This window comes from Melanerpes formicivorus, unplaced genomic scaffold (genome assembly GCF_026170545.1).
Source record: "Melanerpes formicivorus ecotype bairdi unplaced genomic scaffold, bMelFor1.0.p_v2 SCAF_28, whole genome shotgun sequence".
Lineage (NCBI taxonomy): Eukaryota > Metazoa > Chordata > Aves > Piciformes > Picidae > Melanerpes > Melanerpes formicivorus.
Window position 1 is genome coordinate 8101827 of NW_027142380.1, and position 16437 is coordinate 8118263.

A 16437-nucleotide genomic window follows, 5' to 3' on the forward strand; every position below is an offset into this window, starting at 1 on the left:
TGTTTCTCTTGGTCAAGGATTCACTCTGAGCTGTCACTGTTGCTGTGTATTCTGAGTGCATGTGTCTCACTTTGTGTCAGCAGTTGCAATGCTCACACAGCAGGACATGCTTGGGCACACAGCACAGGTTGCACACCACTCCTGTTTATGAGGTGAAGCCCACAGTGTTTCCATGAGAGAGCTGCTCCCAGGCAGGCTGAGCTTGGACACCCAGGAAAGGCTCAGGAGGTGATGTGTCCTTAGACAAGAGTCTATAATTGTGTTCTTCAAGACCAATTGCACAGAAGAAACCCTCATTGTTGTTAGTCCCACGTTATTGCTTTTGCCTTAATTCTCTGCTGTTTGTTCAGCACAACTGTTTTTGCCACCCGTTACTCACCAGTGAGCTTGTCTGACAGCTTTTGGCACACGGAGATCTTTTAATAACTACCAGCCACTGGCTCACACTGACTTCTTTAATAAGTACCATCCCCTGAGCACACATACCAGAGATGTACAACAGTTTGATTAAATTAAGCCAAGGCACAAACCATTAGAATTATTTTCTTACTAATAAAAGGCAAATGTTTACATTTATTAGCACTATATTGAGTGCAGCCTGGAGAAATGACAGAGAGGATGCTCTGCAGTTCCTCCCACTCCAGTCTGTATAGGGTTTTAGAGCAGGAGTTTTAAAGGCAGCATTTTCTTATCAAATATAGAGTTTCCCAGCACTTTGATAGCCCCTAGCTGCACTGTCCTAGTGAGACACAGCAGCAGCAGCTGCCCATTTCACAGTCCTCGCTCCAGCATTGCTCCTGCAGAGTGTCACCTCTGTCCCTCCAGTGCCCTGCTGCTGCCCATGCTCTACTGTGGAGTAGGGGCCAGGCTCACCACAGTGCTCAAGCTGCTCTGTCACCTGGATTACTCCCGATTCTGCCTGCTGATAATCCAATTTATCACCTCAGTGAATGAAATTAACTGTCAGCAGAAGTTAGCCAGCATGAACTCTGTCCTGCAGCCAAACTAACCACTTGGGACTGGTTCTCTGACCCATCAAAGAAGAAATACCCATTACTTGTCACAGCATAACAGAATGTTAGGTGTTGGAAGGGTCCTCAAAAGACCATCCAGTCCAACCCACCTGCCAGAGCAGGATCACCTAGAGTAGGGCACACAGAAACACATCCAGGTGGGTTTTGAACATCTCCAAAAAAGGAGACTCCGCAATCTCTCTGGGCAGCCTGTTCCAGCGCTCTGTCATCCTCAGAGACAAAGTTTTCCCTTATGTTCACATGGAACCTCCTCTGCTTCAGCTGCACTCACTGCCCCTTGTCTTGTCATTGGACATCCCTGAGCAGAGCCTGGCTCCACCCTCCTGACACTGCCCTTCACATCTTTATAAACACGAATGAGGTCTCCCCTCAGGCTCCTCTTCTCCAAGCTCAAGAGCCCCAGTTCCCTCAGCTTTTCCTCCCAAGGGAGATGTTCCTTCAGCATCTTTGTGGCTCTGTGCTGGATTGTTTCAAGCAGTTCCCTGAGGTCCTTCTTGAACTGAGGGCCCAGAACTGTACACAATATTCCAGATGTGACCTCACCAGAGCAGAGTGGGAGGAGAACCTCTCTCCACCTACTAACTACACCCTTTCTGATACACCCCAGGATGCCATTGGCTCATGGGCATCCTTCCTTTGTTTAAATTTAAGCGTAGGCAGAATGAGCAGGGAGTGTTAGACCTATGCTTGCTTGAACCCTGCTAGTGGGGCACTTCTGAACAATCTCAAGTAGAAGAAATCTCAGTGTCTGCAAATAGCAGTATTTTTTAATTGATCCCTCAGCAGTAATCCTACCAACAATCATATTCCTCCCTTTTTCTTCCCCCTTTTCTACTTGCTTGTAAGATTTCTGAGCAACCAGACAAAAACGGGTGAAGAACACGAGCCGGCAGATCTCCCAGCATCACTGACAAACAAATGTTCATGCTCAAGTATCACTGTAGTAAGAATGTTATAAAACACACCATGAGTTCTCGCTGGCACATCCCAGCATCTTCCTGCTGTGAAACAGCACTGTTTTCTGACCCAGGACATCCATGGGCATCCAAAACACGTCAGACACGCAGCACTCAGTCACTCTGGGGATGCTGCTGCAGTATGGGAGAGGTTGGAAGAAAGTGTGAAGCATTTGAGTACCTGCCGCTGCGCTTTTCTTCCAGTGTTCTGTTTGTTTCTTTTGGGTAATGTGGTATCTCTATCAAACTACATCTCTCTACCATGCTGTATACTTCTGGAAGTCATCAAAATGTGAGGTTTATCTGTAGGTCCTTGCACAACTGCAGTATTGTATCAACATTTTATCCAGCCTATCTGGAATTCCTCCTGATTTCTCAGATGTCTTCAATTTTCTGCAGTAATGTAGGTAAGATTAAAAGCAAAGCCTGGCAAACAAACCTCTGGCATTGCAATAACCCAGAGAGATGTGGAATTTTTGTTTAGCATTCTGCTAGAGCTTACAAAATGTGGAGTTATTTTCCCCCTGAACTCTTACATGATATTAAGTTTCATTTTGTGCAAGGTATTTACGTACTAGAAATGATGACCTATGGCTAGAGTCACCTTATTCTCTCAAAGGACGTGGCATGCTCATGACTGCACAGAGATGCCTCCAGGTACGTGGGAGGAGAGCTTTTGGGTTTTAATTCTTGAGGAGAAAAAGCTCTGCACATCCTGCCTTAAGCCTCTGCAGAGATGCCATGGTGCAGCCTTGTTCTCAGACTTTCTCTTGCAGCTGATTTCCTTTTGCCACAGAGGGAATGCTAAAAGAAGACAAAGCGGGCTTCTGCATTCACATGGTTGATGTGAGCTTAGAGAAGTGCTGGAGTGAATCCCCAGCTGATGTCAGTCCCACCACCCTCCGTGTCAGCAGCTCTGTGCTGAAGAATTGCAGACTTGAGCATATTTGGATCACATGCTGTTTCTTTATGGTTCTATAGATGTGACAGATTTTCTACTGAGTCCCAGCTGCTCTCGCTTTCTTATTTCATGGACACATCCTCAGCTAGGGTAAAAGCACAGGAGACTGGGCCAAAGCATGACTCTACCAGCTTGCACAGGAACAGCTGAACTGCCTGGAAGCTGTAGTGCGAGTGTAAGCGGTGTGGTGCCGCTGTGTAAAAAACATGCAGCAGAGATTTTGGTCTTGAAAATGTCTGGAATGAGTTCACTGTGTAGATGGCTGGCTGGAGGAGGCTATGGAGCCTGCAGAGTGCTTGGGCTGACTGTGATTTATGTTTGCTTCCAGGTGCATGTGTATTTTCCATCCCCCATACAGGCCCAAGCACTGTGCTACACAGCCACCGGAGATTAAAATTCCTGCACAATTTCTAGACACACCAGCCATGCTGAGAGAGGGGCTTGGGAAGTATCACTTGCTTTATGCTTACAAGAATCCTTTACAGATATGGGTATTTTCTTAGCAATTCGTGTATTAGCATGAATTAAAATATTCCATTTGGACAAAAATGTTATTTTAGTTAATTTCCTACAGGCTGTTTTCAGCCCATTTCTAAGTGAATGGTGAATAAGGCTTCAGTTGAGCAGAGTGCTTTCAGATCCCGCTGCTTAGAATAGCTCCCCACTCCTCAAGTATTAATTGTATCTGGTTATGTTTAAATGTCATTAAAATATGCAGCAAGTGATCTACAGGGATTCAGATTTCTACCAGAAATCCAGCCTGCACCTTCGCTTCCCGCTGCAGGAATCTGGGATAGGTTTTTCCTGCTGTGCCTGTTGCAAACATCTGCCACTTCTGAACACCAAAAAGAGTCCTTGCAATCCAAATTCTAACCTTGTAGCTGAACACTTTTAAGCGAGAATATTGCTATTTTATTCATAAACTGTTCAAGAAAGGAAAGGGGGGAGAAGAGGCAAGGAAGGAAGTGAAAAGTGCTTTGACTTGCTTTCTGTTTTAAAGTGTCTCAGTGAGCGGTGTGCCAAGAAAAACAAAGTCCAGAGCAGGGAGCAGCAGGGAGATCCTGTTACAGCAGCCCAGCACCTCAGCAGAGAGGCTGTCTTGGGCAGGGGAAGGGAAAGAAGGAAAGAAATGGGGACCCAAATGCCCCAGCAACTGTCTCCTTGGGTGAGCTTGTGACAGGGACTCCATTCTGCACCCTGCCCTTATGTGATGGGATACCAGTAGGTCATTTGTGTGAGCAGGACAAGCAAAACCTGGCTAGAGGAGAGCTTTTAGAAATGGGGAAACAGGGAAAGTCAGAGGGCTTATTTTTATCAGAATAATAAGCAAAACTAGGAGAAGTGTAAATGAACATATGCATGGGACTAGAAACTGCTACACAGCCAGTGTGGCCAGCACTGGATTTTAGAGCTCTACCAATGAGCTTACAGCAAGGAAAGGCAAGGCCACTCCTTCCCCAGCATGCTTGTGTATTTTCTTTTCTGGGTCTGTTTGTTAGTCTTGGGAAAGCAAGTATTTCTGTCTGGTTATACTGCAGCAAATGAGTCTACTAAGGACAAGTCCTGTAAATTTATACAGGGAATTGGGACAAGCCAAGAAAGCCATTTATCACCCTTTTGAGAAGAAAGCAGAGCTGGTAGTCCTTCCAGAGAGGCCAAGGGGGAAGAGAAAAAATACATGGGGCACATAAGGATCAGCATAAAGACAGAGATTCTTACAGCCAGGGCTTGATGCCAGGCTGTCCCCCACCTTACTCAAGCTACACATGAAGCCTCCCATCTTTCAGAGGGAAAATATAACAGCAGAAGGAGTCAACTTAAACCTCAAAACTTGTGAAACTGTTAGAACCTGTCACACCACATACTGTCACTCACTGCCTGCTGGTGAGCCCAAGCAGCTGAGCTAGACCTCACATGTGTTTGCAGTAACATAATTTCGTTAGGGTAACCTGTCAGGGCTGTAGCAGGTGGTGTGTGAACTTTCACAGTGCTGCAGTGACCTGCAGCAACCCTGCTATTCCTGTCCCCTGCTTCTCCAAGAGGGAACTGGCAGTCTCCTGGTGACTTGCACCCCCCACAGGTTGGGCACACCAGTGATGGCACAAAGTGCTTGCAGGAAGACTGGAACCTTTGAGGAGTGCTAAAAATGAGCACAGAAATGTGGTACATTAAGGGTCTTAGAACAAATTAACTCCAGATTCAGACTGTGACACACCTGAGAGCACAACATGGCTCTGGGACCCTAATGACATCCTGCCTAATCAATAGAAGGAGCTCTTTGTTCTGCCCTGGGATAAACAGGGACTGCCTGCAGGTGCTCAGAAGCCTTGATGACTCTGACCAGCCTCACCTGGGGTCTCTGCCCACCTCACCCATGAGCCCAGAAGTCCGTTTAAGCTCAGGTCTGGAGCCTTGTTCTTTTTTGAGCTGCGGTGGAGGAGTGCCACCTTCCAGTCCTATTGCTGAGTTGTTTGACCTGCCTGGCTTGGCTGTGGACCTGGCTAGCTGCCTGATAATCACTAAACCACTAGTAGAGTACATTGCTATCTCTGCCCTGCTTTATCAGTAATGTTTTTGTTTTCATTGGTGTGTTTTACATTGCCATCAAAATTGTGCTTTAGTTGAATTAGGTCAAGAACTGCTGTTGGCTACTGGAGGATCTTTCTGGAATTTGGTACTTTGCCTGTTAAGTTGGTTGCATCCTAATGACAAGAAACAGGCACAAAACTCAACTGGGAAAGGCTGTGTCATTGTGGACAAAAAGATCTATTTCCTTGATCTAGTTTGAGGTATATAGTTGAGTCCTTATCAAAGTCTCTCTGGTAGATACTGCTTTTTAGGTTTGTTAAGCTGAAGATTTATCCTGGAGGTGGAGACTAAACTGAGAAGACTGTGTGAGCTCCTGACAAAAACCTGGAGCGATTCAGATCTCCTCTAGCTTGTGCCTAGCTGCCCACAGTCCCAGGGGGCTGTTTGAGTTGCCAGATATCACTGTGGAAGATTGAGTGATAATTTGCTCAAGGCATTTCCATAAGGCTTCAGTCTCCTAGCTGTCCCTTTTGAAACTGCTCAGATCATCCTCTTCCTCTCTACTGCTGAAACGAGGGGAACCATTATGTGGCCCTTGCCACCAGTTTACAGATGAAGCGCTTTGTGGATGATAAAATTACTGACAGTGTTGCCAAATACTCCCCAAAGTATCTAACCAGCACAAGCCAGTTTCAGTGCACAAGGTCTTTATTGTGGTTTCCCTGCCCTTACACTGTTAGATGTTGCTACTTCAGCAGAAATAGCCAGAGCAATTTGAATGTTTTGTGAAAATGACTTGAGTTTGCAACTAATCCTTTAAATCTGTGTGGAGACAGCAGGACCCAGTGGTTGCAGCACAGAAGTAAGAGCCAATAAACTGTTTCTAGTGCTGCCTTCTGTCTTTTGCACCACCCCTCTGCCCCTCTAGGTCTCTAGCTCACCTTTATAAACGGCTGAGATATTCTTCAACATACGAAAGGCATTAATACAACTGCATAGAGAGTAAAAGCTATCAGCCAAAGAGCCAGCCAGAAACAGGCTTAACTGTAATTGCATACTGCTGGCCTCTTCATATAGTCCTCTCCAAGACCAGGTACAAAATACTGCAACAAAAACAGTCCATAAACTTAAATCTGAACTCTGATTATCAAGGGAGAATCAATTATTTGGAATTACAGAAGGTAATACACTTCAGGATCAAATAAGCCAAAGACTGTTCTGACAAATCTGGAATCACAATGCAAGTTGTTGTGGTGTTGTTGGTTTGTTGTTGTTTGCCCCCCAAAGCATCCTCTCGTATTCTAAAAGCCTCGTAGACAGTAGTGTGAGGGGAGCTGGTTGTGTATCTAAGTGTGTGTGTGTGTACATTGTCCCAATTCTGCCATCAATTACACTGATGTACATTTGGAACTGCTTCAGTGCTGTTTACATGTATCTAAATTAGAGCAGGCTGTGGCTTGCTAATGAGTGCTGTACACTGCTCTCAGAGAGCAAAGACTTGTTGAAGTTAGCTTTTTGTTTTCACTAGTGGTATCAGTGCTGAAGGGGTATCTTCTGCTTCACAACATCCTCTGCTCTAGAGCAATGGGTATGGTTGTAGTACATTTCTACTTGCCAACATTTAAAATGATCACCTAGCAAAAGCCTTTGATCTATAAAATGGTTTAAGTTGAAAGGGACCTTCAAGATCACCTAGTTACAACCCCCCTGCAACAGGCAGGGACACCTTCTACTAGACCAGGCCACTCAAGGCCTCATCCACCCTGGCCTTGAACCCTTCCAGGGAGGGGGCATTCATGACTTTCCTGGGCAACCTGTTCTGGTGTCTCACCCTCCTCACTGTTCAGAATTTCTTCCGAATACTCAGTCTGAATCAGCTGTCCTCAAGCTTCAATCCGTTCCCTCTCATCCTATTGCTACAAGCCTTTGTTGAAAAGTCCCTTCCTGCCTTTCTTGTAGGCCCCCTTCAGGTACTGGAAGGCTGCTCTAAGGTCTCCCTTGAGCCTTCTTTTCTTCTAACATTATGCAGCCATTTAAGTCAAGAAAAGTAAATCACCATGTTATAAATAACTCACTACAACAGCTCTTAGAGGTGAGGAGAAAGGCATTAATAAAGGTTTTAAGAATTACTGATTGTTAATTTTATTTTTGCTGTACGTTTGACTATTTTCTGATAAGGAGGAGAGTCAGCATGGGTTAAACGCTTCCACTGGTAGGAAAAAAAAGCTCAGGTATACTCCAGTCATTTAATGGTGAAACAAACCTCTCCAGTTCTTAAAACTCTAGTTTCTAACAACCTTGATTCAGTGGGTATTAACACTGTATTCTGCTGTTTAATATTGTTCTAACAAGCAATTTGATGACAGTCAGATGATTAAGTGTTCATTTTGCTTACTGTAATCCTGAGTAAAATGTTTTGGACTCATTCATGATTCTCATGTCCTCTGCATGAGGGCAGTCAATGGATTTTCATATTGACCAAGCCAACTTTATGACAATTATGAGAATTGACAGCTCTCACAAATCACAGGAATGCAGAAAACAAAAAGGGAAACTCTTACTTTCAGAACAAGAGATGTTGCAAGTACTCTGTTTGTACTGCTGGGATAGGATTTGAGAGATCTGGGCTTAATTTCCAGGTCTTCCACAGGTTGTTTGTATTGTCTTGAACAAATGTATCTATCTTGATTTGAAAGTTTTTGAGAGAAGGTTAAAATAGATCATTCTCCTGTCATGGCTCTGTACAAACACAGAGAGGTTTGGCTGGAATACATGTACAGTGCCTAGCAGAAGGGAAGTGGAAGAAACGAAAGCATGCCTGTAAATCTGACAGCAGCAGTGCACAAAAATTGCCAGCTCGACCCTTTGCCTTGAGTCTGATAAGATACAGATTTTGATTACAAACAATACCTTTCATGACAAAGTGTCACCCAGTGGTGAGGATGGCCTGGAAGGTTATCTTGAGGACTGTGAAGCTCACCACAAGTGAAAACTGCAAGACAAACCATTGCAGGAGGTGGGGGAATGCATTGGACAAATGTGCGCTTTCAGATTCTGCACATAAACAATCTGTACCTCAGAAATAAGAAAAGGAAGTTGACAAACCACGTAATGCTTAATCACAGATCAATTTGCTAATAGGCCTCTTTTTCATTTTGTAAATTTAGATGCTGAAAGAAAAGTAATTGACATATCAAGGAAGTGTTAGTGGGTTTTGTTAGAGCACCCAGAGCAACACACACACCATTCAGGCCAGCACACAGTACCATTTAATGGGGCTTTGAAAGTGTAATTTCAAAAGATTTGCAATTTAAACCTTAAGCTGCAGTGATATTTAAATAACAAGCTTGCTATAGATGAGTGACAGTTGTTGCAAAACTAACAATGCAAAATTCATTCTTCACTATACTCAGCTTTCTGGCCCATTTCTAAAGAAAACATGATGCTGATTTCAAGAGCAGCTGGTTTGTGTTTATAAAATTTGCATTATCTTTTCTTGGAACTCAAACTTCAGCCTTGGGTTAGAAAATCTGGAAATATTTCCCTGAATATTTCTGAGCTGATTTCAGTCAGTGAGCTTCCTCACTCTGACTTCAGGATGAGGACTGACCATGTGGTCACAATTTATCCTTTACTTCCACTAGGAGAGGTGAACACTGAGAGCAGGGCTTCATCTGAGAAGTTTCAAGACACAGTCCTCAAATATTCATTATGGTAGAAATGTTCAAATCATCTTAGTGCCTTGTATGCCTATTTAGAAAACACTTTATTGCCACGGGACAAAAGGATTAGCATTTCCTTAATGCACTTGTGCTTTTTTCTGTAGACTTTTTCCTTGCTATTTACGATTTCAACTATAAAGTTCTGTTAATAGGGTCCCTTTCTCCCCTTTATTTCTATCCTGAAGTCATAAATTAAATCTTAGTTGCCCCATTCTTCCACTGTTACGGAAACTCACTGTAACAGTTGCTACTAAAGAAAATACACTGATCTTAGGCTGCAGATGTAGGCCATATCTTCACCTAGTGTAAATCAGCCATGGGCTTCCACTGAAATCAAAGCAACTCTGTTTATCCGAAGGTAAGTGGTCCCATGAGATACACCCAGCAGGCTTTGTGGATAGGTTTATAACAGTTGCAAAGGGGAAATGTGCTTTTTCTGCCCATCTTTTTTCTTAATTTGCCATGAGAACAAGAAAAAAAAAACCACAACAAAAAACCCCAAAACCTTCATAAAATTGACTCCAAAATCAGGAGACTGATAGTTAAAGGCTGAAAATGTACACTAGAACCTACATCCTGTACATACACCAGCAATAGGTCATTGCTGTATCGGTGTAACTGTGGTCTGCTCTGAGCTGTGGGCTGAGAGGGCTTTTGTATTACAACAGGACTCCGTTCTTGCCTCTGACCTTGTGTGAGTCACAGGGGTTAGCGTTCTATAGACTTCTGAATGTTGCTGGCAAAAACAGTTACAGGAAGGCATCAGAAACACAAACTGGGGTCTGTGTTGTTCACATGAGTTGTGTGCACACACCTAGCATGTTAGTCAACATCTACACTGCTTTCTCAGGAAAGGTTTTTCCTAATACCCAATCTGTGCCTCCTCCAGCACAACTTAAACCCATTTTCTCTCATTCTATTGCTGATTACCTGGGAGAAGAGACCAACACCAGCCTCCCTTCAACCTCCTTACAGGTAGCTGTAGAAAGCAGTAAGATCTCCCCTTAGCCTTCTCTTCTCCAGAGTAAACAACTCCAGCTCACTCAGCCATTCTTGTATGACACTCTCCAAACCCCTCAACAGCCTCATTGCTCTTCTCTGTACATGCTCCAGCACTTCAGTGTCTTTCCTATGCTGTGGTGCCCAGAACTGAACCCAGTATTCAAGCTATGGCCTCACCAGTACAGGGGCACCATCGCTTCCCAGCAGGTAGTGCAATGCAGTCTCCAGTCCAAGCCCAACAGATGACAGCCTGGCCTTTTGCTTTCAGAAAAGCTGGATGCAAGCCAAAACATTTATTTCTGAAAACATTCTGGCTGTGTGTCTTGAGTCCACTGGAATGCTCTTAGAGCAACAAACTCCCTTAAATATTTCAGCACAATTGGATTACAATGATTTCAGTGCTCTTAGCCCTGGAGACACTGGTGTATCCATGACAAAATTGAGTGCAATAAGATCCCAGAGTAGGAAAGAGTTTGCCTCAAAAACGTGGCATGATTGCATTTAAAAAAAAAAAACCAAACAACAACAAAACCCCAAACCAACAAACCTCTTCCCCCCCCCCCCCCCCCCCCAAAACTCCTGAGGGTAAGATACTTCCTGTCTGCAGATGTAGGCATCTATTTTGGGAAAGTACTAAATCATATAAACATTATTCTGAAAACTGTGTTCAGGATGTATATACACATAGATTGATTTATTTGTTTAATGTGTGTGTATCTAAAACTTAATGTAATATATCTAGTGGTCAGTACCTGACTTTGCTAGGGACAGGCATTCAAGTAGTTAGAGCTTGATAGTAATCAGGCTATTCTTTAATAAAACAGTCCCAAACTTGCCTCATGTTATGGCCTTCCATGAGAAGCAGGGAGTATAAATGTAAAAAAGCTTGTTGCTGTGTAGATGATGTTTCCACGGAGCATTTCGAGTGCAGGGTATTTTTGCCTTGGGGATATTTCTCCAACTGGCCACTCTGAGAGTGAAGCATGGAATAGCTGTTGCTTAACAGGAATGTAAATTATCTTCACCTGACATTTGTTAGCAGGGGAGAGTTTGAATAATCTTGCCATACACCTGCCTGAATTAATTTTGTTTCCTGACATATTTTTTTAATTGACTTAACCAGTATTTTCAGGTTTTGATGCTCATAGAATGCAACCATAATCTGCAGCATATAACAGTAACAACAGAGAAATGTGGGGAGGGTTGCAGTGCTTTATTCCTTCTGCCCCTAAATACTTATTGTTAGGTCTTCCTGTCAGAGGCACAGCTTTGAAAAATTGAGTTTTTTAGTCAGTACAGTTCTAAAATCCTCCATACCTGAGCATCGACAAACCCCATGTTGGACTGCTCATTTTAAACATCACTTTCCTGAAATGCTCTGGAATCCTCCCTTGTGTGAAGTCTGCCTGGATGGTCTCACCTTAGCCAAGGAGGGGTTTCAGATGCAAGTGTGACTTTCAGGAATGGGTACCTTGGTGCGAACCCAGTTTTAGTTTTTCTTTTGGATAGTACTGCTGAGAGCTCAAAGGAGGCTGCAGCTGTTGTCAACAGTGTTTCATAGTACAGTATTTCCTTTTTCATGATTCAATTTTGTTCCTAACACCCCTTTTTTTTGTTGTTGTTATTAAACTTCTGCTTATTTTAATAATGGAGATGTAAAAATGAGAAGTAATTCAAACAGACTGGGAGTATTCTGGGTGATTAATAAAAGTACGTGTGACATTAGCCTAGCATATTTGTAAGAAAATATCATGGTGTCATTCATTCACTTTCAGAGTGACTGCAGGTTGACTAGACTACCAGATCATGTAGGCACTCAGAGCTTCACTGGCTTCAGCTGAAAATTATTTCAGTCCCTGTTTGTTGAGGGTTTGCATTTTCCAGTTCAGATACTTACTGTAAATAAGTATTATTTTCTACCCAGGACTCAAAAGGCTCTCCCCTACACTTCAGGGCAGGACTTAGTATGTAGATTTGCTGATGCATGTTCCCACCTTTCCCCTTCACTTTTCTGTACTGCAGTGGTCTGTGAAGGCAAACTTGTGCAGTCTCCACAGGGCTTTGAGCAACCTGATCAGGGGGAGTTGAACTAGATGACCTTTGGAGTTCCCTTCCAAGCCACAGGAACACAAGGAACACCTGCTGTCCATGGTGACAGCAGCAGCTCTCCCTGTGATGTTGTACCTGTATTCGAGCTTTGCTGGGGTATGTAGCATAGGTGTCTGTGCAGGGTTAGCAGGTGACGCTGGCAGAGACAAAGTACAATTCTGCTATTAGAACTGATCATCTTCTCTGCAAAGAGTGCTGTGTTTACCCTATGGTTCAGTACTCTGCTGAATGATGCCAGTCAGCTGACATTCTGTTATTTCAACAAAAAGATTAATGCCTTTGCTTAGTAAGACATTTGCTGGGTGATTTGGACTTTTCATAGACTAGGTTATTGCCTAGGATCATTAACAAATCCTCTGTCTTTAATTTCAGCAGATACATCTAATTCCAACCTGCCGACAAACCAGAGTCCAACTGCTTGACATCAGTAAGAGCAGCAGAAAATGTGGCCCAGGTAGTGATGAAATAGTGTGCTGTGTTTATTACTGAGTCATGCCTTAGGTAGATTTTAAAACAATCTATTTTCTATATTAATTATAAATACTTTGATTCTGTAAGGGCTCCCTGTGCTTGTACACACATTTCAGTACTGCTGTGTATCTTTTGTGCTGGGCTTCTTCCCATTCTACTGCAGAATTCTCCAAGAGGCAACTTCTTCCCATAAAGCACAAAGAATATTTAATTACAGAGGCTCCAACACAATGTGTGCTAATAACAAAGAAAATTTAATTCTTCTCCTTCTGTGTTACTTTTTTATTGTGATGGATCTCTTGAAGCTTGGAGTTATACTAGCAATTGATAGAAAATCATCACCAAATACTTGCAGTTCAGTAACATCTAGTGCTGTGAACTACTGCAGCAATCAAAAGTGATGTTCTGCAAAACTCTATGCAGCAGTTTACACTAACTGGGCCTAGGAAGGGCTGGGAACAAGCCTCAGTGCCTTTTGAGGATAGCGAAGAACAATAAATCAGGCTACTTTGGATTCAGCTTTACAACTGGAAAAGATTATGCTGATCTTTACAGAAAGGAGAGGCTAGCACTCTGATGCACAGCATTTGATGGTTACCACTCATTTTTTGTCATGAAGAAGAAAGGAGCAAATTGTCCATATGCTTTTAAATAGTACTGTCAACATACTGTATTTCTAACTCAGCTTAATCCATTCTGCTATAAATGGAAACCATGTTTGCAGTATTTCTGGTGGGAGTTAGTTAACTAAGTGCTAAAACTTGCCAAACTGCATTTTATATAGATAAAAAAAAAGGAGCTTCATGAATCAAAAGCAGTGCTCAGCTGCTCAGCTTACATAAATAGGCTTCCAGAAGAACGTTTGCCTTGTAATCACATCTTGATAGTCCAATACCTTGTATAAAATTCAGAAACGATTTTCTGCATCTGACAATGTTTACAACATGGAGCCTGAAGTCTGCCCTCCTATAGTTATCATTTCATTCATGTTTATGGCAAAAAACTGGCTTCCTATTTACAGCCTGCAGGATGTTTATCTGTCAGGTGAGCAGCAAGTATCTCATTCCAGTCACTCATTCTGTGTGAAACAGGATGTGAGGAAAAAATGTAATCCAAAGTAGAATGTAAATTGTTGAACGCTTGTGAACTTGCATCAGGTTTAGCAGGCAACGAGGACTGTCCTGCAAAGTTTAGACCTTCTGTGCAAGGACAAAGCTATCTTTATTCCAGTGTTGCCTTCTTTTCTGGCTGTGGATGCAGAGAATGTTTGAAACCAGAGCAGAGTCTCAGCTGCACAGGGAACAGATGTTGGATAAGTATTTTACTGCACTACCTGAAGCAAGAAGGCAAAGTAAAAATCAAGGGGAGGGAAATGAAGTTTTAAGAGACTGGGATAAACTATTCCCATTTGAGGAGAACTTGAGCCATGCAAGAAGGGATGCTCATGTGAACCGCACTTGGATGGACTGGTCACCTTAGTGTTCCAAGATTTGCATTCCCACTGGCTAATCTGACCTGATGTACTGCAGGTATATTTATATCCCATGGGGTGATTATCAGGTGCTTGTGTGGCTTTCAGCTGGAGAGACCCTTTAGGGGGGAGGTACCTTTTACTCTCTACTTGACAGTGGTAGATTTGATGGGTGTGATTCACAAAGTGGGAGGAGGGAGATAGAATAACTGCTTGGAGATGATCGACAGATGCAGTAAATCTAGCCCAGCCTTTGAAGATAAATAATGAATGGTGGTGCAGATGCAGCACTCTCCTTTCCCTCTCTGCTAAGGCATTTCAGCTCATGAACGCTGCCCTGAGTTCTTTTTGTGTGCTGCTGAAAAGTGAACATATGGTTATGCTCAATGCAAACAAGTCAGAATCACTGTCAGATGAACACAGATTAAAACCATAAGAGAAATCTGACCTGCTCAGATGCTGTGGCATTAGTGCCCTCCCATTCTGCTACAGGCATCACCATCACTAAATGCCTAGTTCCTTCTTGCAGGCCTTGCTGGGAGCACCCTGGCAGCAGGATAGCAGGAAATACTCAAGTTAATGATGATGAATGACTTCCAAACGCTTCCCACAGGAAAGAATTAGGTATTAATGTGATTATTTGCTGTGAAGAATATGCTATCTCTGCATGGCCAGGTGCCTAGCCTTTATAAGACAGACATGCTCCTGGCACAGACTCTGCTCCTCTTCAGAAATCAGTAGCTGAAGTTCTGCAGCACTCCTGATAAACAAGTAACCCCTCTGTAATGCAGTTTGTCTCCTCTTTCACTGCTTGCTTTCCCATACCTGTACTGGTTATCCCTGTAGTTCAGAGCTCCTCCCACCAAATCCATTAGGTAGGAAAGCTGACTCTTCTGCAATATTTGTATTCCAGCTTCTCTGCCAAAAGTAGAATTCAGGTGTTTTACAGGACAAAGTAAAAGCTGCCAGCAAACAGTGAGTCTCTGGAAACATAAAGAATTTGTACTTGCAAGGATTACTTTAACCAGTAGAACACAGAGATCCTATGTATAGTATCAGGTGTTGTCCAGTGCAGTGACTGCAGCTTTTCTCTAGGTGCTAAGCTTTCTAGACACATCTTCAACATGCTGGAACAGTTGCAGCTCCTAAATCCCACAGGAAGACTGCTTTGGGGTTTCAGGATAGGTCAAGCCCAGCCTCTAACAGGCTGCAGACCCTGCTTTCCTAAGAGACCAGCTCCTTCAGAAAATGAAACTTAGTTGTAACAAAAGGATAAGGAGATGACTGCATTACAATCAGAAGGACTTAAGCTGCAGTACTTTTGAGTAAAAATCTTATGTTGTACATGCAGTGTATTATGGATCTGAAAAAAACTGATAATTGTGTATTCTGCCATGGGATATTAGGAAGGCAGAGAGCAGGTAGTGGCCAAGATTATTAGTAAAACAGTTCAGTGCCAGTATGGGGGTTGATGTTACCATCAGATGGCTGTCCTCTCTCTGATTTCAGTGAGTCTGTGATATGTAATATGCATCATGCTTTACTGTGCTAGATCATGTGTTAGAAGGCTGTTGCAACATTTGTCAGCATCTTTATAGAGGAAAAGATTTCCTAGGAAATGTACTGATTCACTGTTAATGTTTAGCCAAACATGCAAAGCTGATAATATTTAGCAAGCACTGTTCCAAAATCCAAAGGAGTGAAACATGGTGGTAGCAAATCTCATCTGACAGCTCACTTTACAGAAAAACTGCAATCCCCATTTCCAACAACCAAAACTTAGTTTTCTTCCACTCATCTAGAGATTTAAGATTTATTTGCAGTAAGATCCATGATACTATCTAAAGAAAATCAGTTAACCTGACTTAACAGCATTGTTCCATCTTTTGTCTGTTAAAAGAGAAAAATCCCAGGGAAAATTGAAAAGCCTGACTCTTTCTATGCAGCTTTACTTCGCAGGAGTTATTGAGTGAAGCAGTTGAAATCCTTTGAGTAAAAGTATGCAGTGCTGTTCTGTGCAACTCTTAAAGGTTAAGTTGTTAGCTGTCAGTGTTGAGTTCTCCAGCACATGGCTGCTGGGGGAAGGGAGCATTAAACTGCTCTATTTTTCCAGCTCTGCAGCCAGACTCACTCTAAACAATTTCCTGCGCTGGGTTCACATAAGAGACTAAATTGTTTCTAA

The 16437-nt window shown here is 43.0% G+C and overlaps 1 protein-coding gene across 1 annotated transcript in view; it reads right to left on the reverse strand.

Annotated features, from left to right (window-relative positions):
• The window catches only part of PDZRN3 (PDZ domain containing ring finger 3), a 151584-nt gene that overhangs the window by 104432 nt on the left and 30715 nt on the right, over positions 1–16437 (reverse strand). The gene's annotated exons all lie outside the window — the stretch shown is intronic.